This window comes from Myodes glareolus, chromosome 11 (assembly GCF_982192425.1).
Source record: "Myodes glareolus chromosome 11, mMyoGla1.1, whole genome shotgun sequence".
Lineage (NCBI taxonomy): Eukaryota > Metazoa > Chordata > Mammalia > Rodentia > Cricetidae > Myodes > Myodes glareolus.
Window position 1 is genome coordinate 43,598,731 of NC_142036.1, and position 27,141 is coordinate 43,625,871.

The window sequence follows — 27,141 nt, forward strand, 5'->3', positions numbered from 1 at the left end:
TGTACACACCTGGAAATCTGAGATGATCCTGGGACCCATACAGAAGTGGAAGGAGAGAATGAACTCCACCAAGTTACCCAGAAGGCTGTGCTTCCTCCCTGCTCTCCAGGACATCTTAACAGTGTGCCCATCAGTCAATTTCTGCTCCTTGGTTCATTTGCTACCCTTCGGTAGATGCCACCTTGCCTTGAAATCCAATGGGAGAAAATTTCCTGTCTTGTTCTACAGGAGTGTTTTGACAAACTCTGGTCTTTTTCTTTCTTACTTAGTTTAATAAATAAATATTTTTTTTAAGAAAGAGAAACCTTAAAACCCACCTCCAGTGATATACTTCCTCCAACAAGGCCACACTTCCTAACCCTACTAATCCTTTCAAATAGTACCACTCCCTGGCAACTAAGCATCCAAATATATGAGCCTATAGAGGACATTCTTATTGAAACACCCATAGTCCACTCCCTGATCCTCACAGACTTACAGCCATATCCTAATGAAAAACTTCATTCAGCCAACTCCAAAAGACCTATGTCTATCATAATCTCAATACTGTTTAATAGCTTCAAGTTTCTTCTGAGACTCATGGGCAAGTAACTCATGACTACGTAGCAATTATAAAATCAAAATAAAAAGGAAGATCACATATTTCCAATATACAATGGCACAGAATGTACATTACTATGCTAAACAGAAGGAAAGGGAACATAGTAAGAAAATGCTGGACCAAAGTCAAAACCCAGCAGGACAAACAGCAAATTCTGCATCTCCATGTCTCATGACAAAGGGCGCTTCAGATCTCTGACTCCTTCCAGCTTTTTTGACTGTTGCACACTTCTCTCTCCTGGGCTGGTTCCAAACCCAGTCTGTAGCTTTCCTTGCCACAACTCTGGCGTCTCCAGCATGTTGTGGTCTCCACCACAATCCAGGCTTCACCTTCACAGCTTTGTGCAGTGGCCGCTCTGAGCCTCCATGCAGGGACAGCCCGGACACATACCTGGCTTCGGTGGCTTTCCTTAGTCACGGAGGGAGATTCCACAACCTCTTTCCTGTATCCTTGACTCTAAAGCCAGAACCACAAGGCTGAAGCTGCCAAGTTCTGTTGCTGGATGAGGCTGGAATTCGGCCTCCTTGTTAATTACATTTGCATAAGCGTCCTGTCTTTGATGGTTTCCTTCACTGTTTAAACTTTTCTTTAGTTCCTTTTCACAAGTGAGAAGCTTAGCTGGGTGGAGTCTTGCAGTGGGGTCACCACTCCCTTTATTTCATTTAACAGCAGGCTTTTCTGCGTTTGTCTTCTTGAGCACTGGACTTCGCTCCATTACACTTCTCTTGCTCCTTTCTCACCTCGAACTGTTCACTTTCTGTTTCTCTTTGTCCTTTTCTCTTTGCTCCTTTTCACTATAGAGTTGCAAACGAGTGATTACTAATAACCACACAACAGAGTCAATACTGGGCTCTCCTGAAATCTTCTCTGCCAATGCCATTGATCTAATACTCATCAATTTAACTCCAGGCAGATTTTTAGGGCAAGGACAAAAACAGCCACATTCTTTGCCCAACTATCACAAGAATTGTCTCTTGGCTGCTAACTAATTTTCTTCCCCTCTAAAACTTATTGAGCTGGACCTCTGCAATTCAAATTGCCCTCAGTACTGTCTTCCATTCTCCTATAAGGATGGCCCATTAAGTCTTCTTTGAAGCATCCTGAAGCTTATATAGTTCAAAGTCCCAAAGTCTTTCATATTCCTCTAACAAACAGCAAGGTCAGGCCTGTCACAACTATATTCCAGCCCCTGGTACCAAAGTCTGTCTTAGTCATTGTTCTATTGCTGTGAAGAGACACCATGACCAAGACAACCCTTACAAAAGAAAGCATTTAATTGGGTGCTTGCTTATAATGGTTTAGTCCATTATCATTGTAGTGGGGAGCACAGTCACATGCAGGCAAACACTACAATTGTAGCTGAGAGCTACACCTGAGAGCTGAGTAGGCAGAGAGAAAGACACAAAGAGTACCTAGGCTTGGCATAGACTTTTGAAAACTCAAGCCTACCCCCAGTGACACGTTTTATCCAACAAGGCCACACCTCCTAATCCTTCAAATCCTTTCAAACAGTGCCCCTCTCTGGTGACTAAGCATTTAAATATATGAGCCTATGGTGGGCATTCTTATTCAAACCATCACATCTGCCTACTAGTCTTCAGTAACTCCTTCCTGAGTAGCTTCACCCCATCCTTTCTCTCTTTCCCCCTTCCCATCATCTCTACCTCCCTATCTTTCTCTGGATGTGTATGCATACATGCATCTCTGTCGCACACAGACACATATACAGCAAACTATGTTTCATCTCTACTAAGTCACACTCTATATACCCTCTCCCTACTAAGGCGGTCCCTCCCATGCTACCCGCTTGCCCCATGGCTCCTGAGAGCCTCTATCTGAGAATTTCTTCTCCTTCTAGTTTGCCTTCTGCTGCTGTCATGAACACCACGGACAAAAACAACTTGAGGAGGAAACGGTTTATTTCATCTTACACGGTCCATCATTGAGGGAAATCAGGGCAGGAGCTCAGCCAGGAGCCAAGGTAGAAACCAGGGAGTAACACTGTTTACCGATTTGTTTCCAGCCTCATGTTCAGCCACCTTTGTTATACAAGCCAGACCCATCTGCCCAGGGAATGCACCGCCCACAGTGGGCAGGGCCTTTCTAAATCCATTAACAAACAAGACAATGTTTCACAGATCTGTCACAGGCCAATCTGATGGAGGCAGCTACTCAACTGAAGTTTGTTCTTCCCAGATGACTCTGGTTTGTGTCAAATTAACAATAAAACCAATCAGCACTCGGCCCTGGACGTCCTCCAGCTAGGCCAGCGTGACTCCTTTCCAAACCACAGGTGCCCGGAGCTTTTGCTATGTAGTCTGAGAATTTAACACACTGTCTCTCTCCTTTTCCATCTCCTGAAATGTTCTAGCTTCCTCAAGGGAAAAGCAAGCTCCTCACCTCTGCATCTCTGGTGACTCATGTGGGATGACGTCATGCATCTCAAACAAGTGAACTGACAACGTCCTGCCCTGCAAATGGCTAATTATCAACAACTTTCAAAATGGATTTTGTCTCTATAAGAAGGCACAGAACTACAGGGACACATAGAGATTTTCCTAGTCGATGGTACCCCTTTTAAATGAAGACTAGCCCACAAATGGCCCACCCCTCAGCTCTACGCCTGGCCCACAGCAGCCACGGGACAAAGGACATTTTCTGTCACCGTGTGTTTTCTTCACTTGTCCTCTACTGGCTAGGGTCAGAGTTTCTTTTTCCCTCCTACGTTATTGACTCTAGGTGGTAGGGACAGCGCACAGAAATTGTTACAGCGAACAAGAACACCGATTCAGCCCAACCTCTGGTTCTATTTTAGGAAGCCTGGGTAGACAAGACATGCTCCCCCAGTTTCCTAGAGTGGATCTAGCTGTCATCACGGTGGTGAGTAAACAGTCTTACTGTGTGTGCAAGAAACATTTCAACTCTAGTTATGTGCCTGTTTATGCAGATAAAAGCCTACTGGCACGTCAGTTGCCTCATTTTGCATGTCAAAACTTACTATAGGCAAAACTTGATTTCAATACGCATGTACACGTGTGTGTGTAAGTATGTGTGTGTTTATGTGTGTGGTGGGTATGTGTGTTTGTACATATATGTGTGGGTTATGTGTGTTTGTATGTGTGGTGTGTGTGTGTGTAAGTGTATGTGTATATATTGTGTGGTGTATATGTATGTTTGTATATGTATTGTGTTATGTGTATATGTATGTGTGGTGTATGTGTGTTCTTGTGCATGTGGAGGCCACAGGATAACTTTGGCATCACTCTCAGGAATGTCATCCACCTCCTTTGAGACAGTGTCCAGAGAGCCCTAGGGATGAGCCTTTGCCTGACCATCTAGTGTTGAGATTATCAAAAGCGGGCACTGTGCCCGGATTTTAATGGGGGTCTGGGGGTAGACTAGACTCTTCATACTTGGGAAGCATCATCTTGTCAACTGAACCTAAAGTCCTTTAAAACTTATTTTCAAACATTTAGTAAGGAGCTGAGGAGATGGCTCAGTGGGTTAAGAGTGCTTACTCTGCACGCACGAGGGACCTGAGTTTGAATCCCCAGCATCTATATAAAAAGCTTGGCGTGGCTACAGGTGCCTATTACCCTAGCACTGGGAGGCAGAGATGGGTAGATCCTGAGAGCTTGCTAACCAGCCTACCTAGCTGAAACAGCAAGCTTCCAGTTCAGTGAGAGACCCTGCCTGACAGGAAAGGACAGACAGCAACGGAGGAAGGACGCTGTGACATCCTGCTCTGACCTCCGCATACATGCATAAGGCATGCACCTATACCCTCACAGGCATGTACCACACACACACGACTTGGGAAACCAAATGAGTCAAATTAAAGAAAAAACTATTAATAAAGCAATCAATGAAAGCACACAGGCCAGTATTGTGAGTGAGTTCAGAGTTCCAGAACCAGAAGACTGCTGTACTGAGAAACACCTCCTCATGTTAGGGGCAGGGAGGAAAACCAACACCCAAGGATGCAAAGCAGCCTGCCCGTGGTCAAGGTGTGGAGAGTCTAGATTACCACCTAATGACCAGATCCTGGTCACCAGACCCTGGTTACTCTGTGATTCTAAATTTATCAAATTGAAAAAAAATTGTTTTTATTGTTCTGAAAAGAAAAAAATTAATCAATAGTGTCGAGCCTGGTGACACGGGTCCTAATCTCAGGTACTTGAGAAACTGAGGCAGAAAGATTACAAGTTTAGTGGTTACAGAATATATTCAAGGCCAGCTTGGGCAACTCAGAAAGACTCTGTCAGAGGAAAGAAGGAAAGAAGGGAGGAAGAAAGGAAGGAAGGAACAAAAGAAGGAAAAGAAGAAAGGAAGGGAGAGAGGGAAGGAGAGAGGAAAAGAAGGAAGGAAGGGAGGGAGGGAGGGAGGGAGGGAAGAAGGAAGGAAGAAAGGAAAAGAAGGAAGGAAGGGAGGGAAGGAAGGAAGGAAGGAAGGAAGGAAAGAAGGAAGGAAGAGCAGGATAAAGGAAGGAAGAAGCAATGGTGTGATGATAACTCCAATAACTATTTAAGGGCAAAGACAAAATCTAGAAAAGAAAGCTGACAAAGCCTGGCCCGCATCGCCATGGCACGTTCCCACAGTCACTGTCCCCTACTGCCTCAGAGACAATGGAAAGTGCTGAGCCAGGAGAGCCTTCATAGAAGGCCTTCTGAAGTGATCTGTCACTCTGCTGTCCCCCGCTGGTTCCGCCCCATCACACTTGCCTGCTGGGACTCCTGCTGCCTCTGCAAACCTGATGACACGTCAAACCTGATGTTTTCCAGAACCGTGTTGCGATGCTGAGGAGACTTCTGTGGAGGCCCATTATCCATTATTTGGCAAGGGGGAAGTGTGCAGACATGAGGAACAAGAATTGGGTGAAGTTGGGCTCTGGGTTTTAATGAGCATTCAAATGAGAACGTTGGCTATTTCCTAGAACGTACTAAAAATAACCCTGACGCCTGCTTCCGTCCCTCGGCTTGCCTTCAGTGCCTGCTCATGCTGAAGATGCAGGAGGGCTGGAAAAGGCTCCTTGGGGTCCGGCACAGGGGACGTGTGTTCAGATAAACATAACTGAGCTTGACTCTGCTCCCTCATGCTTCAGAGGACCTGCCACCTCCAGGCTCCTGTCAGGTTTACACTTGAGAAGGCTTGAAGGTGACAAGGATGATTCCTGTGCAAACAAGCTTTGGTGATTTCAAGCCACCACACCTCCTTTTTTTTTTTTTTTTTTTTTTTTTTTTTTTTTTTTTTTTTTTTTTTTTTTGCTTTGATTTTCTATATGGCCCAGGCTGGCTTCATCCCCCTGCCTCCACTTTCTGAGTGCCGGGCCACAGACGTGTGTCACTCAGCTCTGACATCACTCCCAAATCCCTCTGGCCTTCACTATCGCCAATTTGACTCAACTCTCTTGTCATTTTTTTACCCTTCTTCCTGCTCTTCGCACCTTGAATTTACCTCTCCATCTTCTGCATATCGGTGTAGCTAGGATAACAATGCCCCCCACCATCACTGCCACCGTGCGCGTTGAACCTGTTCAGCAACTCCCTGTGGTTTCTATAGCGACTACATCCTTGCCAGGATGACAGCAAGGACCTCCCTGAGCTATGTCCAAGCTTCTTCAACCCCACTCACTCCCTGGGTCCTCCCTGGTCCAGCTCAGTTCTTCTCCTAGTACCTCTGCCTACCGTGTCCCTGAACCCTCCAGGGTTCTCGGCATGCATGGTTGCCCCTTTGCCTAATTCTTAACTGATTGTTCAGATCTCAATACCATCACCGCATTTTCAAGAAGGATGTTCCTGATGCCACAAACAAGGCCAGATCCTCTCTCCCATCTGTTCCCATCCCCCAAGGACCCCCTCCTCTACAGGACAGATCTGGGCTGCATTTGCACATTTGGTTAATGATTAATTGATTAATGGGATTAACTCTCCAGAGAGCAGCTCATGATAGCAGAAGCCTGCATCTGCTTGAGCCTGATTGTACCCTTGGCATCCAGTATGCTGCCTGGCACTCATGAAATGTCCAGTATTTGTGGAGGGCGTACCGCCAATCTCCAACAAGGATTGTTTACAGCTTATATGACCTGTCGGGTGTTGGTGGGAGCAGCAGTAGGGGGTGGGGAGATGCTGGGGCATCCTTTGGGCAGCAAAAGATGTGCAGCAGGGTAAGTAAGATGCCTCAGTCGTGCCAAAGCAAGGTGTCTAATCTTAAAGGTTCTGGGGGAAGGGGAGGTCTCGCATCACAAGGAAGCAGTTTAGTTAATATGTGACCTGTGCTGCATTCTGCTGCTGGAAAGCAAGACTTGGGCTACAAGAGAGAAGTCAGTCTGTACGTAGGAAAGTGGAGCTTCCTTCAGTGATGGTGCCCAGGCCTTCCCAGTTTCACAAAGGGAAATTTTTGCTATATAAGCAAAGCAGTTGGGCACCTTGGTCCTTCCCCTGTGAGCTGATTCCTGGTCCTGTACTGGCTGAGCCCTGGTCCTTTTCATGAAAATATCAGTATATCATGTTCACTACCTGGCATTCTGGGAATATATTAGTGTGATGCTTTTCATTATAAACTGCCCTCCTGAGACCAGGTGCCTAAATGAGTTCCACATTGTCTCACAAGTGAAATGAAAGGACTTGCTGGGTACGATGTGAGTCGGGTTGGTCAGGAGCTCAAGGTCATCCTGAGTTAGAGGGATTTGAGACCAACCTGAGCTACATTAGATTCACAGGACCAGCAAGAGAACCCAGTGGGTAAAGGCTGTGTGCTGCCAAGTCTGAGAACTAAGTTTGATCTCTGAACCCTCATAGTGAAGGGAGGAAACTAACTCCTACAAGTGATCTTTTGGCTTCCACACATACACTGTGACATGCATATGCACACACATACACAAATACATGCATCCACACACATACGTATATATACATATATATACATATAAAATTTTCTTAAAATACAGAAAGACAAAACCAAAAAATTCAAGTATTGTTTTTTTTTATTGGATTAAAACACATATCATTTAACATATTAATCCAGATGAAATCGTAGACAGACTCCTGTATCCTGGAAGAGATTTGGGGAAGAAAAACAAGGAGGAAATTCAATGTCACTTTTTCCAGAGAGCTTTAAGAAAACCTAAGGATGAGCCAGAGATAGCCTAGTCATTACGGACTAGCCTCCAAACCGAAATCTCAAGAAATCCAAGAAGAGTACCTTTGAAAGTCAAGTACCAGGACCATCATAACAGAGGGAAATGAGCCCATGTTGGTTAAGGCATCCCCTCCTCTCTCAACCACAGGGACCAAGCCTTTGGTTTGCTGATGATTGGGTGACAGCCAGTACCTTAGCCAGCTTTGCTAAGTTATCAGCTGCTGTGGAAACCCAGCCCAGCCTATGAAGAATGAGCTATTATTGTTACCGTCTGGAACTTTCTCAAGTGTTTCAAAATGGCGCTTGCAGTGAGGCTGTGCGGAGGTTTGTGAGAAATCTGTAAACACGGTGACATTTACTTGTCTGCCTGGGTAGTGACAGCTAAGCAGCAGCCTTCCAGACAGGCATTTGGGAGCAGGGTCAGATCGGGGCTTCCGATAGCCGCCGGCTGGAAGCTACTATTTTGAGGGCACAGGGCATGAGAAAGGCTTCTTTCTCCAAGTTAGCTCCTCTGCTTATGTCCTAAGTCTTCCTTCAGCCTCATGTATCAAAGCTGCCAGCGAGAGAAGCAGCTCTCACTTCAGCGATGGTTTATTCTAAACCAAATTATGAGTGACCACAGTCAGAGAAAACAGATTTGCAGTTCCCCAAATACCTCGTTCTAATGATGTAGCAACTTTATGGACTTTTTTTTTCTTTTTGAAACAGAACGAAGAAAGTCATTAAATAATAAACTTTTCACCTACAGGGGTGGGTACATCGGGTAGGCAGTTGCAGGAGGCAGGCAAAATTCTGCTACTGGCCTTAGATGCTGTCTGTCGGTATTCTCAATCCTTTGGTTGTTAGAAACTGTCTACTTACACATTCCAGAGAACTTAGCCAATTGTCAAGAGACATTACACAGAAAAAAAAATGTGTGGCTGTTAAGGGGGTTAAAGTTAGCCCAAGATAATTTGACTCTAGACTTCTCTAGACTTGCAACTTTTCAACTTCTCCACATCATTCAAGTCCAACCGATTAGCCTTTGTAATCCTAGCTTTTATCAGGACCTCTCCTTTGCACGCCCATCAACAACCTCACTAAATTTGAAGAAATCCCTTGAAAGATGGGTTTAGTGACCGAAATGTGGCCCTGGCATACAATACATTATGACAAAGAAGTTTGCCTTACAGGAGAGGGGCAGGCCATGTCACAGAAGAGGGGAGAAGAAGGAAAGGTTTAGATATTTTGTGACGTTCTCCTCAAGTACACAGCTTTGATCTCTGATTTGTGCTGGATTTTAGTAAGTCTATAGCCCTTCCAAAACCCACAGAAGAAAAAGAGAGGTCATTTTACCTACAGCCACACCACCCTGAATGCACCCGATCTTGTCACATCTTGAAGCTGTGCGGGGTTAAGCTTGAGTAAGTACTTAGATGGGAGAATATAAGCTCAGATCTCCAAGGGGCAAAGAGTTAAACTTTGAGCTGATTCATCTAACCTTTCTCAGTGAATAGATGACGGGAGGGGTAAGGATGCACGAGATCACGTGGTTATTGGCCATGTTACAATAACTGTTTCGCAGTCATCTTCTATCAGGGCATGGAGACAGGAACTGACCTGGCAACAAGTGATGCAAAGACTGCCTGGAGCAACGGGTATTAATCCCAGATGCGGTCTAGTGCTAGGGCTCTGGGTTTCATATTTTAGTGAGTGCCAGAACCCCCTGGGAATGCTCTCTCCCTGGAACACACACACATCCATCATCAACACATTTTATGTGCATCCCGTGTAATCTCAAAGACCAGAGGAAAGCTGAGAGAACCCTGTCATGGGCCTAAATCTCTGAGAGATGGAGTGTTGTGGGCAACTAAGTGTGATTGGCTCCTGAGAGCTCTGACCTAATCAATAGATTAACCCCTGAGCAGATTCATAAGATAGCAGTATTAGGAAGTGGTGGGAATTAGGAGGCAGGGCCTATGGGGATGTCGGTCACAGGGCCATGACCTTGGGGGTATGTAACCTAGGCCCCTTGTTGGTTCTTGAGATTCTTGATCCCCGGCTGCCGTGAGGTGAGCTTCTCTGTCCACTATGCCTTTGACCATGACATTCAGCCTCATCACCAGCCTCAAAGCACTGGAGTCAACCAGCCACAGGCTAAAATCGCTGAAACCATGAGCCAGAATAAATCTCTCTCCTGTCGACTATTTCTCTTGGGAATCTCATTACAGTGACAAGGAGAGCAGTTGACACAAAAAGATTCAATCATGTCAGGAAGAAAAATGTATCAAGAAGCCCCGTGTGTGCTACCGTTGCTAGAAGCCCAGGGTAGAAGACAAATGTCAAGTAAAGTGTAAATCCAAGGAAAGTTCTGGGAGCTGGGAAGCTGAACTGCATTCAAACAAGACAAGGATCAGCACAGCAGTAACTGCAAATGGCTATCAAGCATGAAATAAGAATCTGAATGTCAAGTACAAAGAGAAAAACCTCCGCTCTCATTGTCTTAAATGGTCAAGGCTCTGGCAAGCTGTGTGTGTGTGAAAGCCATGGTGGTAGAGCTGGCACCACAGGATACAGAAACCCAAGAAACCTTCTCTGCCTGGGTCTCTTTACTGATTCTTTTGTTACAGGCACTCCCTTGTTGTGGAATATTAATTTAAGATATGTTTGTGCTGGGGAACATTTGTTTAATGATGCAAAGATGTGTTGCATTCTTTTATGTTGTATTTTTTAACTCTGTGAAGCTGTGCTGCTTTGCCTGTCTAAAACACCTGCTGGGTCTAATAAAGAGCTGACCGGGCAATAGCGAGGCAGGAGAAAGGATGGGCGGGACTAGCAGGCAGAGAGAATAAATAGGAGAGAAGAGGGGGAAAGCAAGAAAGGGAGAAGGAGAGAGGATACCAGGGGCCAGTCACCCAGCTACACAGCAAACCATGGAGTAAGAAGTTAAATAGATAGGTAGGTAGATAGATAGATAGATAGATAGATAGATAGATAGATAGATAGATAGATAGATAGATAGATAGATGATGATAGATAGATGATAGATAGATAGATAGATAGATAGATAGATAGATAGACAGATAGATAGATAGATAGATAGATGATAGATACATACATACATACATAAAAATGTATATAGAATAGAGAAAGATAAAAGCCCAGAGGCTAAAGGTAGATGGGCTAATTTAAGTTAAGAAAAGCTGGATACAGATAAGTCACAGTAAGGCCGGGCATTCATAAGAAAGAATAAGACTCTGTGTATTGATTTGGGAGCTGGGTGACAGACTCCCCCCTCCAAAAAATAGCTACACTCCCTTTGTAGAGACAATGTCTCTCTGAATGAAGTCCTGCTCTTTTGTATTTGAGTCCACATGAGACAGAGAACTCCTTTTCCATAATCGTCTGCAGACGGGAAGACTCAGCTCCCCTCTGTCAGGTTGCCTGTGTTACACGCTTGCTCACAGGCAGGAAAGGGGTAGCTATTATCCTGAGGAAAACGTCAGGATGCCAGAAGAGGCCCATATAGAGGTAGATATTGTTTAGTGGAAATCACAATCGTCTACTGCAATGGCTCAGAAGTATTCTATTTTAGTTGCACTGAAATGTTACTCTCCATTAATGTTCATTTATTTTAATAAGAATAGAATTTTTATTTGCATATAGATATTATTGAAACATCTGTCTTAATAACACTCTCCAGTGGCTGATAACCTGCATGAAGACAAGAACTGGGTTTTTTATCGAAGTGTGGACAAGCAGGGGATGTGTTTAAGGGAAAATGTGGAAGAATACTATGGTTTGAATAAAGCACATCTTCATAGGCTCATTTGTGTGGACACTTAGTCCCCAGTGACAGTGCTGTTTGGGGAGGTTGTCGGGCCTATAAAGATGCAGCCTTGTGGGAGGAAGCATGCCATGGGCAGGCTTTGAGCCTCACCCCACTTCCTGCTTGCTCTTTCCGTGTTTGGTTGAACATCACCTCTCAGTTTCTTGCCCTCGTCACCTCCCCCATGCGTCCCTCTGGATCCGCGAGCCCAGATAAACTCTGTCTTCTATAAGCCCCTTCAGATCACACTGTCTTCTCACAGCAATAGAAAAGTGATTCACACGTCCATGAAACCACCGTTCCTTCTTTTCCTCTCTTTCTTCCTCCTACTCAGCACCATTCAGACTCACTCATGGTGATAGGACTTGTCTGATTAAGGCCAAAGGGACTCCAAGGAACCTCCTCGCTGATAGAGGAAACCCACCTTCCTTTTGACCCCAGAAAATTCAATGTCAGGATAAAAATAGTGTCTTATAGTCTACTAATTTCCCAGGACCTTTATCTAGAGCAGTGGGTTTCAGCCTGTGGGTCATGACCCTGTTGAGAGGTCAAATGATCCTTTGACGGGATCACATATCAGGTATCCTGCATATCTGATATTTACATTATGATTCATAACAGTAGCAAAATTAGTTATGAATTAGCAACAAAAATAATTTTGTTTCCAGGAAGAAGATGGGGCCCCATAACAACAACTCCACCTGGTTGATATGACGTCATGATACTGATAGCGCTACTACAAGACCTGTTTTGGGTACCAGCTGCACAAGACGGTTCCAACGTGCTGAAATGGTGCACATCTTGTACAACATTCTGGCCAGACCTCCACAAAATACTCAGAGACTATTTGCAATTTTAAAAGACATTGATCTTGAAATTTAACCATCATTTTACTTTCACAGGATCCCCCAGAAAGAACGTCGCCCCCATGACAGCTGGAAGTAATTCTAGAGAACGACGTCCCCTCTCCCAATAAAGTTTGTCCTTGGGTTTAGGGACATCATTTAGGGGTTGGTTATAATTAGTATACGGTTGAGGGTTGGGGGAGGAATTTTATAAGCACAGGAATCCTAAAAAAAAAAAAAAAAAAAAAAAAAAAAAAAAAAAAAAAAAAAAAAAAAAAAAAAAAAAAAAAAAAAAAGGAGGGATAATTGGATTATGGGATAAATAGATTTGTACTTGTGAGTTATTGCTTTTAGACAAACATATTGGTATCGATTCTTATATATTGATACAAAGTTAAATTATGTTGACTATTTTATGCATGCATGCTTCATGCTTCTACCTCTGTTTAAAACATTTTTATGTATTTGTATATATATATTGTATTGATATATGTATATTTACCATATTGCATTGTACACTTCTACCTCTGATTAAGATACTTATATATTGTTTATGTATTGATATATATTTACCATATTGCAATGTATACTTGCACATTGTTTATATTTGGAGGTCTCATTGTCCTCATTTATTGCACACTTGTTTATTATCTCAGTCTTTAAGTTAGATAGATATTGAGAATTATATAGATCAACAGTCATCTAAGTTTGTCATTTATAATTAGACTAATCAGGTTCTTTAGATATATAGAGATTATATTCAGTATAGATAGATAATCTTCAACCTCTTCAAAGAGCTGTAGAAAATGGCCTTTAATCTAATTCAGAGTTCTATGGTAGGGAGACACAATCACTCCTGGCAACACTGATCTATGCCCGAGAGAATGTTGAGCACCAAAGACACTCCACCTGGAGCCTTTCTTCTTGGCAGAACTGGCCTTTGGGTCATAGCATTAGAAAGGTTGAGAACCATTCATCTAGAGCCTCGCTAACAAGGAACCCAACCACCCAGAAGATGCATTGGATCTTAAAGCCAGCCAGTCAGGATCAGCACATTTACCATGGCAGAGGAACACACCGGGAAGAGATTTAAGGGGATTCCTACTAGAATGGGGCTGCTTGCCTTCAAAGAGCTAAATCAGGCAAGAAAAGAAGTCACGTGACTTTCCCCATACAGTCACAGAGAAGTAAGGGTGCCAAGGACACAGGGTGACTTCAAAAGCCTTTCCCCTCTCTAGCTTTAAAGGGAGCCGCACTGCTGATAGACAGGACCAGGCTTCCTGCATCCCGGTGCCAGATGTTTCTTTGCCTGCTGTGACTAGGCCAATGTCATTGTGTCTTCTTACACAGAAAAGACAAAGCTGGAGAAGGACCTTGTTTATCCAGTGCATTAGGGCCTCAGCCTGTCAGCAAGAATTGAAGAGTAAAGATGTAGTTCCCTGCCCAGGAAACAGACACATCTCCTTCCCACTGCTCGCTCTGACATTGTAAACAAGCTGAAACCATTATTTGCCCGACTACAATGGCTTCGGGCAACACTACCAATGCCCAGTTTTATGCTTCATTAAGATGTCAATTCAACTTTTTCTCATTTAGTCTGGGAGAGATTGATGGGCCTTTAAAGAAAGGAGAGATCCCCAGATTGTTCTCTGGACAGAGGAGGGGGTGCCTGAACCGGCCTTGGCCCGTGACCATACTGATGAATATTTTGCTTATCACCATAGATCCCTCATCTGGCGTTGGATGACGAATCAGATGGAGGCCCGCGTTGGAGCACCGAACTGAGCCCCCCAAGATCCAAACGAGGAGCAAAAGGAGGAAGAAAATGACGAAGGACTGCGAGGGATACTATCACCCACTGATACAAGGGGTCGGATCTAATGAGAGTTTACCAAGGCCAGATGGACCGTGACTGAACGAGCATGTGATCCAACCAGATTCTCTGAATGTGGCTGGTTTTTCTGAATGTGGCTGGCCTGCAGTCTTTCCGAGAAGCCATTGACAATGACACTGGGACTTGTTTCCTCTGCATATACTGGATTTTTGGGATCCAGTCTGTTTGGATGCTCACCTTCCTGGACCTGGAGTGAGGGGGGAGGAACTTGGACTTCCCACAGGGCAGGAGACCCTGACTTCCCTTGGGGACAAAGAGGGAGGAGGAGAGGGAGGGGGGGAGTGGGAGGGTGTTGGGAGGAGGGGCGTAAATGGAAACTTTTTATAATTTAATAAAATTACAAAAAAAAAAATAAAAATAAAAATGAAAAAAAAAAGAAATACTATACAATCTTTTTCTTTCAAAAGTCAGATACGCTTTTATATTTGAAGTATTTCCTCCACCATAACAGGACACAGAAACTGTGTCTGCTCATCCTTGTCAGCACAGCCAGAAGTTATCATTTGAGAACATTCCTCTCCAACTGTCCCCAAGAAGGGAATTCTTCTCGGAGTCAGGTTCTGAGAGTTTTTCACTCCTCTGAAGATCGTCTCTCACAGAGAAGCTGTATGTCAGCACTCAGACTTTCAGAACCAGGTCTGATGACAGGAAACAGTCCTGATGTGCTCGCTCAGATGTTCCTTTGAGCTCGCCAGAGTCCACATGGGACACGAAAGAATCACCTGTGTGCCTATAAAAATGATGATTTGCCAAAAGAATCCTTAGTAACAATTCTCTGCAAAAGCAATGGAGATGTTTGTGTTTTTTCCAGCTTGCCATGGCCAGTAGTTGGATCACTGAGATGTTTTCCTAATAAAATGGCAGAAACCCTAATTCTAATTGATGTGAGCAATAGAGGGATTTGACTGACCACAGGGTACAAAGCCCTAGAGCCGGTTGAGTTTTGTTGTTGTTTTTGGTTTTTTTTGTTGTTTGTTTTTTTGACCAATCCACAATGGCATGAGCCATGTTCTTTCTCTGGGCTCTTCATTTCTCTTCATTTCTGAGAACGTTGACTCTAAACTCAGCCTTGACACATCAAAGGAGAAAGATGGCCACAACCTCAAGTACCATAGCATCGCTTGTCAATGCCCGGAGGCTGGGAGACAGAACATTCCATCTTCATTTGCCTTAGGAAAGTTATCTTTTCCAAGAACCTTGCAAAAGACTTTCTTCATGCTGTACTGCCCAGAACTGTATCATGCCCCACTCTCTAAATTAAGAAGTGCATGGAAATTGAAACTAAGACTTGATTAAACATCAATAACCAATAATTGCATAAAATTTGATGTCTCTTAGCAAGAAGGAAGGACTCCTGGGTGAGTGATTGACAGCTTTTATGACCAAGACCACCAAAAAGCATGGGGAGCGGGTGGACAACCGTGTGAACCCAAGGAAACAGTCTTGAGGAAGACATCTGTGACTGGCCTAGGATATCAAATGCCACTCGTTTGGCATCAGAACTACTTTGTCTCTAAAAGACACACATATTGACTGGGAAGAAGAAAGACCAACAGAGAGTGTACGGCCATCAGCATTGGATACGGGTTTATTGGCCATAGTAACCATCTAAGATAAGTCGTATTGCAAATAACTATGTTAATAACTGCTAGACATTAATCACACATTTATCATGTGCTAGAGTTTGCATAAGTGACTCTCGGATCATGTAAATGAAGACTGAGATCAAGAGAAACAAAAATAAAAATAAAAACGGCAATATTCATGTAATCAGATAATGACAGCCAGACTTGAATCCAAGGCTGGAAGTTAATGGTCTCAATAAGGGACTGACTGGAAGAAATCCAATTCTTAGGATATACTGACTGTAGGGCTGAGAGGGACTCACATCACCCTTTTCATCTTTCCTTATACTGAGGAAAATGGATTGTGTATTTTCCAAGTAGACAGAAAGCCAAGTCAGGCCTCAGACTCCAAAGGAGTGTGAATAGTGACAGATGCACAAGAACTCTGTGAGTTTGAGGCCATCCAGGACAGGCTCCAAAGCTACAAAGAGAAACCCCATTTTGAAACCCCTTCCCCGCAAAAAAAAAAAAAAAAAAAAAAAAAAGAATTTGTTCTTGGAAATTCCTTGCCCCATACTTTCTATTAGCCCCAAGGTCTGATCCCTTCCACATGTTAGGCCCTGGAAACTGCCTACATGGGCTGCACCCACAGCTTGTGAGCCCTCCAGGGGTTTGTCAGTGAGCAGCACCAAGCCAGAAGCAAGAAAGGCAGGGTGTTAGGGGTGGGTGTACATTCCCTGCCCAGCCTCAGCTCCTGGCGTAGAGTTCCTTCCGTGCAGGCCTCCTCTTTGGGTCCCACGCCACCGCTCTTCCCTTGTCCTTACGACTCCTCTGTGGCTAGCTTTGGCCTATACTACCCTTTGTCCCTGTCACTGTCCCCAAGTTCAGCAGATACCCTAAGAGTCCCCTCTTCAATTATGGTCATGTGGCCTTTGCCCTCTACCAGCACCTTGACCCCACACATTCACCAATTGACTGGCGACCTTGGAAGCTGCTTATCAACTTTTGGGGTGCCTCCCAAGGTGTCTAATGACCTGGGTTTTTTCCTTCATGTACAAATTTATTTTATTCTTATCAGTTCTATCTCTCATTTCCCAACATCTCTAACCTTCCCCAGGTCCCTTTCCCGTCATCCCCCTTTCAACTTTATCTCCGTGTATATATGGATATTCCCACTGAATTCAATTAGTGTTGTCTGCATTCATATGGTGTAGGGATGTCCCCTGTCGCACACACAACCTAACAGGGGCCCTGTTCCTGAAGAAAGCTTTCTCTCCCCCAGCAGTTAAGCATTATGTGGGCTCCTAAACTAAGAGTTGGCCGTGTGACTCCATCCCCTCCACCCATGTTCTAATGAGTTCTATCTAAAGACTGCAGTACAATAGAGATTTATCTACCTCCCTTGGCTTCCAAAAATCCATATCAAGTATGAAACATTTAAGTTAGCTTACTCATAAGCCTTTTTTTCCCTGGCAGCAAATTTGAACAATATCTTTGATATATGCAGGCAATTAATTTGTCTGAGAAGCTGCTCTGATATTATAAACTCAGAAGAAAAAAAAAATCACGTATTTTGTTCTGTGAACTCAGTCAAGTCCCAGCTTCTGTCCCCGCAGGTGCTGAGATAGAATCTTCCATGAAAAGTTCGCTCAGAGCAAATGTAATATTCTAACAGCAGGGTTCAGCTGCCAAGCAAAGGCGGGGCACGACAGCCCAGCAAGCAGCGCAGGAGAGCGGAAAGTGAGCGGCGGAGACCTTGAAAGAGGCCGTTGCCACGCCAGATCCTTCGATGGTCACCCTTCCTTGTCCACAGACACATCTGTGCATCCAACCAGCTGGGAATTGGAAATAGCCGAAAAGCAAAAGAGAGGGAATGGAGCAGGGGGACCGGTTGTCTTCTTGCCCTACCTGCACCCTGTCTGCGGAAGGCCTAGTTAACCGGAGGGCCTGGGTTTCCTAACAGTAGGCTTCTCTATCCTGCCAATCCAAGTCCACTCATAACTAAGCAAGTCGTGCTTACATCTCCAGGACTGGCCTGGGAATCTTAGGGAGAAACTGGGAGCTGACTGAAGGAAGGTGTGCACATCAGGATGAAGGATATTGGCAGTTATCTAGTGTTCAAAGCAAGAATGTATTTTTACGAGGCCTACCCATCGGTGACCACATCCCGAAAACATTAGACACGATACAACCTCTCGGGCGCTAAGCACTCCTTTAGGCTCCCTTTCTAAATTGATTACAATTGTCCCCAAAAATCCTCCATAGTGCTTTGTTGGGAAGAAATTTTATCATATTGCTAGAAAGAAAGGCATTTAGGTATCTGTTAAGGTAAAGGCACAGAAAGTCTTCCTGAAATGGTGTGCATCATAAGATGTGTAATGTAGAAAGACACGTCACAGAATATGTTATTATCCTAAAACCTCTACTTGGTAAAACCTGAAAAGAGTCAACTTTTATGACAGACATTCTATCCTCAAGTATGGAATCTATTAACTGATTTGAATCAAATCAACTGGAAAATATCTTTAAAAAGAAGAAAAACATACAATGACTTTTCCAAATAGCAAGAAAATTGTTTAAAGGAAGCGCTGGGGAAAGCTAGAGAAGAAGGTCTGCCAGGTGGCTATCCGGACACGAACTTGGTAGGAATGCTCAGAGAGGAGCCAGAGAGCTTTTCAGGCAGACTGTCTATAGAGGCTGCAACTGGGTTTTGTCTTACATAGTACAGATTACAGGTTACAGGTGGTAACCTGATTGAGATCACAGTGTGCCCGGTCCTACGTTGCCCTGAATTATATGAAACAGTGGTTTTGAAGACCATGTCTTGTCCTGAGAGATTCCATTTTCTGGGCAGTTTTTTGCAGTCTATTTTGAAGACAGGACTCTGCACATGGGTGGACCCGTGGACAGCATCACCCATGAATCACAGAATACTAAATGGCTGCAGAGAGAACATGTGCCACTCTGTGAATTGATAAGGGTGGCCTGGGACTGTATAGGCAGCGGGGTGTATTAAAAATCATAACCAGGGAAACTGGGCCTGAGAACTAAACACACACCAGACCAAGGGAGAGGGGTAACTCCGCCATCTAAACCCCATAAAAGCGCAAACACCTACCTCTGTAGTTACAACCAACCTGTCATCTGACCACTCCGTGTGTGCATCAGAGAACTGGACGATCACAGTGGCTTTGACAAAACGTACTCTGCTCTGCCCCACTTGAATCATCACCCGCCCGTTGTGTCTGCCCATCTGGACCTGCCCTTTATCCAGCTGCCCATCGTTTGGGCTGGTCCTGGTCCTACCTTACCTTTGCCTCTGTAGCCGAACTCCACTCTGAAGCTCTGCTCCAACCTTTGACCAACCACCAGAGACCCCCATCCAGTTTACTATACTTTACTCCCCACACACAGGGATTTATATTTCTACCCTTTCCCAGCTCTGCTTCTCTGGCCTCTTTAACCCTTTGTAGTCACTCTGTAACCTGCATACACTCATATATGTAGAGTTCTGATGTACAGTATGATCTGAGAGTTAATACTAGTAATTAAGATTAGATTAAAAGGACCTGATTTTACTTCAGCCAGAGCCAAGGAAAGTGGGAATATCTGGCAAATTGGTGCCAATGAAACCACCATGCCCCATGAACTTATTGTTATCCAATAAATTCTGACACTGGAAAGACACAAATGTCTTGTTTCTGTACAGCACATGTGTAACATGCGATGTGGGGATCTCAGTCTCCTTCCAAGACTGTGGGTGAGTCAGTGACTGGGTCACTCAATGCCTATCCCTGGTTTGTGCTAAAGCTGAACTGGAAAAGACCCTATAGCCTCCACCTTGTCCTGTTGGAATGCTTGGTTAGAGGAAACCAGCTGCCCTGTAAGAAGTCGGATGGCTCTAAGGCTGAGCTGTTTGGAGGTCACACGAGCACTCCTGGCAACAAGCAGCATCCCCTGACAGTCATGGATAAGCCAGCTTCCATGTTCAGTCCATTCTGACCCGTAGGTGACTGTAGCCACTACAGACTTTGAGATTCACAAACAGGATAGAAGCCCTGTGAAGCCTGCCCAGTCCACCACTTCTGGGCCTCCAGTCCTAGTACTCGTGAGAATGAGGATTCTAGTAGATTCATGAATCTACTAGAAATCGAGGTCAGGATTTCACAAGCCATAATATTCCGTAGACTCCAATAAGCAACCGTAGAAAGATAAACCTTGGTAGGACTAGAGAGATGGCTCAGCGGTGAATAGCATGTTCTGCTTCTACAAAGGTCCTGAACTCAGTTTCCAGTTGCCTGCACACATACATGGTGCCCATGCATACTTTCAGGCACACACAGATTATGGTGATTAATTCCAATCGCTAATTTTACACAGCCTAGAGGCAGCTGGGAAGGGGGAACCTCAGTTGAGGAATTGCCCCCATCAGATCGGCCTGTGACCATGTCTGTGAGACACTGTCTTTAGTGCCAACTGATTGCACCCAGCCTGTGTAAGAAAGCCAGCTGAATACGGCGGAGAGCAAGCCAATAAGCAGCTTCCGTCCATAGTTTCCGCTCTAAGCTCCTGCCTTGAGTTCGTCCTAACTTCCCTTGGTGATTCACTGCTGCCTAGGAGTGTAAGGTGAAATAAACCCTTTTCCTTCATAAAACTGCCTCTGGTCAGAGCAACAAGAAGCTAACTAGGATGCACATACATATAAAATTAAAAATAATAAATGAAAAATACTGGGGATGTGATGTGTTGGCAGATTCTCACCAACTAGAAAGTTTATTTTCCGGAGCTAGGAAAGTAGCCTGCTCCAGAACCTCAAGTAACAGTGAGCTAAGTTACCCCTTAATTCAGGAACCCATTATTTTACATCTTATTTGAATAGCAGTCCCACCACGATATTGTCTCGGAACACAGAGGTACTTGTGAAAAGGAGAGGGTTTTTTGCTTAAAACATATTTTGCAGCTTTGGTTCCAAGCTGAAATGGGTCCTCCTTGACTGTGCCTCCGCTCCATCTCTTTCACTAAGGATGATTTTACTCTCGAAGGTTCCAATAGCTGTGAATCAGATTCCGTAGTGACTCATGCGGTGCGTGGGCAGCAGCCACTGCCTTTCTTGAGGGCTAAATTACGGCAGGGGAAACATCCCGTGGCTTCGGAAAAACACACCGTGCTGGTTATAAAACATCCAAGGAACAGTCTGCAGGCAGCCTGGGAATCAACAAGACTGAGACCCAGCCAGGTCCACGAGAACAAAACCCCATGCTCATCAGTGATGTCTGTGCTTGTCAAAGATGTCCGGCAAGAGGCTAACTGGGAAGGAGAGACCACAGAAATATTGAGGGGTTAGAAGGTGAGCGGCAAAAACAGGAAGGTTGGCTAAAAGTCAGGGAGTCTCTCCTTCCTTCCTCTCTTCTTCTCTCCCCACTTTTCTTCCTCCGAGGGGATTGTGTGTCCACACAGAAAATGGTCTCAGGGTGGGACAGAAGGTCAAGGTGTACAGCGCCCGCTATAGCTTTTCATGATGTGTTTCTGGGCCGACTTTGCCTGTTCCACAGCACTTAATGACCCACAGTGAATCAGGCAGACCGAATCTTTGCTCTACATAGACAATCTACAAAACTATAGCCTACAAATCTTGTGCTGTCTTCCTGATCATACACCCCAAAGAGCACTGCCCAGGGACCCAGTTTACCAGTCCCTCTCTGACAAGTGAAGTGTGGGTGTCCTATGTAAGGGACAGTTACCATAATGGGACTCTTCCAACCCATCCTCCAGTTCCCTACCCTCCAGAGCCAAAAGACAGTCCCCACTGACCATTAGCTGACGAGGGATGGTTGTGGGAGCTGATCTTGACTGGGGAGATGGTCCCCTGATTAAGAGCTCTGGCTGTTCTTATAGAGGACCTGAGTTCAGTTCCTAGCACCCACACAGCGGCTCACAATCATCTGTAACTCCCTGAACAGTAGATAGATCTGCATATGGTAATCATACATACATGCAAGAAAAAAAATACTCATACACATAAAATAAATCTTTTAAAGAATTTTTCAAAGAGCTACTCGACACCAAAAATGCATGCCTTGATTTCCTTTGCAGGAGTTAATTCACGGGAGTGCTGTGGCGTGGCGGTGATTTTCATCAATACATTAATTCTCAAGAATAATCCTAGGGAGACATCTTTTCAGATTCCCAGCAGCCAGTAAAGAAGATATATCGAGACAGATTAACTGACCCTTTAAACCAAAGCAGGCCGTCTTGAGACTCCCTGTCCTTGCCACAGACTGGATGTTCCTATAATGAGGACAGAAACCAGTGATGGATTGGAGGGGTGAGTTTGCTATGGGCCCGTGGCAGGGTCCCGGTGAGGAGGAGCTCGGGAGCTCCCCGACCCCATAGACGCCCAGGTCACTCTGCAGTGCTGGCTCCCCCTCCCGCCTGCCATCCCAGCTCCCATCCAGGTATGAATTCCTATATTTCTCCCTTCCCCCTGGGGCCATAAAATTTCCCCAGCTCAGTTGCCTTGCGAGCTAGGCCTGGGCTGTAGGCGCATCCCGGCTGGAGGCAGTTCCTGGGTCTTAAAGGCCTCCCTGAGGAAAGGTGGACCAGGGGCCAGCTCAGCCACATTCCTGACCAGCAGGGGCCCTGACTTCTAGCAGAGGGCCATTGGAGGGGTGAGTTTGCTTCGGGCCGTGGCAGGGTCCCGGTGAGGAGGAGCTCGGACATTCCCCAACCCCATAGACGCCCAGGTCACCCTGCAGTACTGGCTCCCCCCTCCCGCCTGCCATCCCAGCTCCCATCCAGATATGAATTCCTATATTTCTCCCTTCCCCCTGGGGCCATAAAATTTCCCCAACTCACCTGCCTTGCAAGCTGGGCCTGCATTGTAAGCGCATCCCGGAAAGAGGGAGTGCCTGTGCTTCAATAGCCTGCCTGAGGAAAGGTGGGCATTCTGTCAGTGAAGTACCTGCCCAAGAAGGGAACCTGACCCGGTACCAGAAGTTCCAATAGAGAGCATTTGAAGTAAGAGATGGGCAGATGCCAAGGCAAGACCTCATCCAACAATCTGAAAAACAACATGAAAACACCAGATCCCAAGGACCCTACAATAGAAGGACTTGAACACCTTAACCCAGAAGAAGTGGAAAAAAGTGCCATTATGAAAGCAATAGAGTCCCTTAAACAGGATATGAATAACTCCCTTAAAGAATTGGATGAGAAATATAACAAAAAGTTTGAAGAAATAAGTAAATCCATGAATGAGACCCTGAGAAACCAAGAAAAAACAATCAAACAAGTAAAGGAAACAGTTCAAGAATTGAAAACTGAAATGGAGGCAATGAAGAAAACACAAACCGAGAACCGGCTGGATATGGAAAACCTAGGTAAACGAACGGAGACTACAGAATCAAGCATAACCAATAGAATACAAGAGATAGAAGAATGAATCTCAGATTCTGAAGATACCATAGAGAAAATAAATGCTCTGGTCAAAGAAAACGGCAAATCCAACAAATTCTCTTCACAAAACATTCAGGAAATCTGGGACACAATAAAAAAACCAAATCTAAGAATAATAGGGATTGAAGAAGGAGAAGAACTGCAGATCAAAGGCCCAGAAAATATATTCAACAAAATTATAGAAGAAAACTTTCCCAACCTAAAGAACAATATTCCTATGAAGGTTCAAGAAGCATACAGAACACTGAATAGACTGGATCAGAAAAAAAATCCCCGTGACATATAATAATCAAAACACAAAACATACAGATTAAAGAAAGAATTTTAAGAGCTGCAAAGGAAAAAGGTCAAGTAACTTATAAAGGTAAACCTATCAGGCTTACACCGGCTTCTCTATGGAAACCATGAAAGCCAGAAGATTCTGGATAGAGGTACTGCAGAAACTAAGAGACCATGGATGCAAACACAGACTACTATACCCAGCCAAGCTATCGTTCACTATCAACGGAGAAAACAAAATATTCCAGGATAAAAATAAATTTAAACAATTTGTAGCCACAAATCCAGCCTTACAGAAAGTAATAGAAGGAAAATCGCAACCCAAGAAATCCAACATTGTCATCACTGCCTACAATAACCCAGACATCTAGCGACCCTTCAGAACCACAGCTCAAAGAAGAGAATCACACAAACTCTACTATACACACACAAAAAAAAATAATAACCGGAATCAACAACCACTGGTCATTAATATCACTTAATATTAATGGTCTCAATTCACCTATAAAAAGGCACAGACTAAGAGATTGGATACGAAAACAGGATCCAACATTCTGCTGTTTACAAGAAATACACCTCAACCACAAAGATAGACATCTACTCAGAGTAAAGGGTTGGGAAAAGGTTTTCCAAGCAAACGGACCTAAGAAACAAGTGGGCGTGGCCATTCTAATATCTAACAAAACTGACTTCAAACTAAAATCAATCAGAAGAGATGGAGATGGACATTTTATGCTCATAACAGGAACATTTAATCAGGAGGAAGTCTCAATCCTGAATATCTATGCCCCTAATATAAAAGTACCCACTTACATAAAAGAAAAACTTTTAGAACTCAAGGCAGTCATCAAACCACACACACTAATAGTAGGAGACTTCAACACACCTCTCTCACCAATGGACAGGTCAATCAAACAGAAACTCAACAGAGAAATAAGAGAATTACTAGAGGTAATGAATCAAATGGACTTAACAGATATCTGTAGAACATTCCACCCAAAAAGGAAAGAATATACCTTCTTCTCTGCAGCTCATGAAACCTTCTCAAAAATTGACCACATACTTGGAAACAAAGCAAACTTCCATAGATACAAAAAAATATTAGTAACCACCTGTGTCTTGTCGGATCACCACGGAATAAAGTTAGAATTCAATAACAATTCTAACACCAGAAAGCCTACAAATGTGTGGAAGTTGAACAGTCAACTACTGAGTCATCCCTGGGTCAAGGAAGAAATAAAGAAAGAAGTTAAAGTCTTCCTTGAATTTAATGAAAATAAAGACACAACATACTCAAATCTATGGGACACAATGAAAGCAGTGCTAAGAGGAAAGTTCATAGCACTAAGTGCCCAATTAAAGAAAACAGAGAAAGCACATATTGGAGACTTAACAGCACACCTCAAAGCTCTGGAAAAAAAAGAAGCAGACTCTCCCAGGAGGAGTAGAAGATTGGAAATAATCAAACTGAGGGCTGAAATCAACAAAATAGAAACACAGAAAACAATCCAAAAAATCAACGAAACAAAAAGTTGGTTCTTGGAGAAAATCAACAAGATTGACAAACCCCTATCCAAACTAATCAAATGGCAGAGAGAGAACACCCAAATTAATAAGATCAGAAATGAAAATGGGGACATAACAACAGACATAGAGGAAATTCAGAGAATCATTAGATCTTACTACGAAAGTTTATATGCCACAAAGTTGGAAAATGTACGAGAAATGGATTGGTTTTTAGATAAATACCATATACCAAAGTTAAATCAAGACCAGGTGAACAATCTAAATAGACCTGTTAGTCGTGAAGAATTAGAAGCGGTTATCAAAAACCTCCCAACCAAAAAAAGCCCAGGGCCAGATGGTTTCAATGCAGAATTCTACCAGAACTTTCAAGAAGACCTGATACCTGTACTCCTTAAGGTATTTCACAATATAGAAACAGAAGAGTCATTGCCAAACTCCTTTTATGAAGCTACAGTTACCCTGATACCAAAAATACATAAAGACACAACCAAGAAAGAGAATTACAGGCCAATCTCACTCATGAACATCGACGCAAAAATTCTCAACAAAATCCTGGCAAACCGATTCCAAGAACACATTAGAAAAATTATCCATTATGATCAAGTAGGCTTCATTCCAGAGATGCAGGGCTGGTTCAACATACGCAAACCCATCAATGTAATCCATCATATAAATAAACTGAAAGAAAAAACCCATATGATCATCTCATTAGATGCTGAAAAAGCATTTGACAAAATCCAACATCCCTTTATGATAAAGGTGTTGGAGAGATTGGGGATACAAGGATCATACCTAAATATAATAAAAGCTATTTACAGCAAGCCGACAGCTAACATCAAACTGAACGGAGAGAAACTCAAAGCCATTCCATTGAAATCAGGAACAAGACAAGGCTTTCCACTCTCCCCATACCTCTTCAATATAGTTCTAGAAGTTCTAGCAATAGCAATACGACAACATAAAGGGATCAAGGGGATTCGAATTGAAAAGGATGAAGTGAAACTCTCGTTATTTACAGACGATATGATAGTGTACATGAGCGACCCCAAAAACTCTACCAAAGAACTCCTACAGCTGATAAACACCTTTAGTAATGTGGCAGGATACAAGATCAACTCCAGAAAATCAGTTGCCCTCCTATACACAAAGGATAAAGAAGCAGGGAGGGAAATCAGAGAAACTTCACCTTTCACGATAGCCACAAATAGCATAAAATATCTTGGGATAACTCTCACCAAGGAAGTGAAAGACCTATTTGACAAGAACTTTAAGTCTTTGAAGAAAGAAATTGAGGAGGATACCAGAAAATGGAAAGATCTCCCTTGCTCTTGGATTGGGAGAATCAACATAGTAAAAATGGCAATTCTACCAAGAGCAATCTATAGATTCAATGCAATCCCCATCAAAATCCCATCAAACTTCTTCACAGACCTTGAGAGAATAATAATTAATTTTATATGGAAAAACAAAAACCCAGGATAGCCAAAACAGTCTTATATAATAACGGAACGTCTGGAGGTATAACCATCCCTGACTTCAAGCTCTATTACAGAGCTACAGTATTGAAAACAGCTTGGTATTGGCATAAGAACAGAGAAGTCGACCTATGGAATCGAATAGAAGACCCAGATATTAACCCACAAACCTATGAACACTTGATTTTCGACAAGGGGGCTAAAGGTATGCAATGGAAGAAGGAAAGCATCTTTAACAAATGGTGCTGGCATAACTGGATGTCAACCTGGAGAAGAATGAAAGTAGATCCATATCTATCACCATGCACAAAAATCAAGTCCAAATGGATTAAAGACCTCAACATTAATCTGACCACTTTGAACCAGATAGAAGAGAAAGTGGGAAGTAGTCTACAAGACATAGGCACAGGAGACCACTTCCTAGGTAGAACCCCAGTAGCACAGACAATAAGAGAATCAATGAATAAATGGGACCTCCTGAAACTGAGAAGCTTCTGTAAAGCAAAGGACACCGTCAGTAAGACAAAAAGGCTACCTTCTGACTGGGAGAAGATC